Consider the following 348-nt stretch of genomic DNA (forward strand, 5'->3'; position numbering starts at 1 on the left):
AGGCCGCCCGCCTGCCTTCTTGCTGGTTGCAGGGCTCTGCGTTTTTGCGTGCAGCTTGCGTGATTCTCTGTAGAGTGGCCTGCTTTTTGCGTGCTTTCTTGCCTGCGGACGTTTGCCGTTGGCACGCTGTTCTTTGCTTGCAGTTGGCGTGCGTCCTTGCACGCTGTTTGCATGCTCACAGCGTTTGCGCTGTGTGGCACGCTGAGTCCATGCTTTCTTGCTTTCCATTGCACACTATCTTTAGGCTTGCTTGCATTCTGCTTCCTTGCCACACATGGCAGTGCAGTTTTCTTGCTGACTTAGCCCTGTCAAGCCCCACAGGGCCCCAGTTTTCCGTGCTGTAGTAGG

The sequence above is a fragment of the Egretta garzetta genome, unplaced genomic scaffold, assembly GCF_000687185.1.
Source record: "Egretta garzetta isolate BGI_Z169 unplaced genomic scaffold, ASM68718v1 scaffold188, whole genome shotgun sequence".
In the NCBI taxonomy this organism is placed as follows: Eukaryota; Metazoa; Chordata; class Aves; order Pelecaniformes; family Ardeidae; genus Egretta; species Egretta garzetta.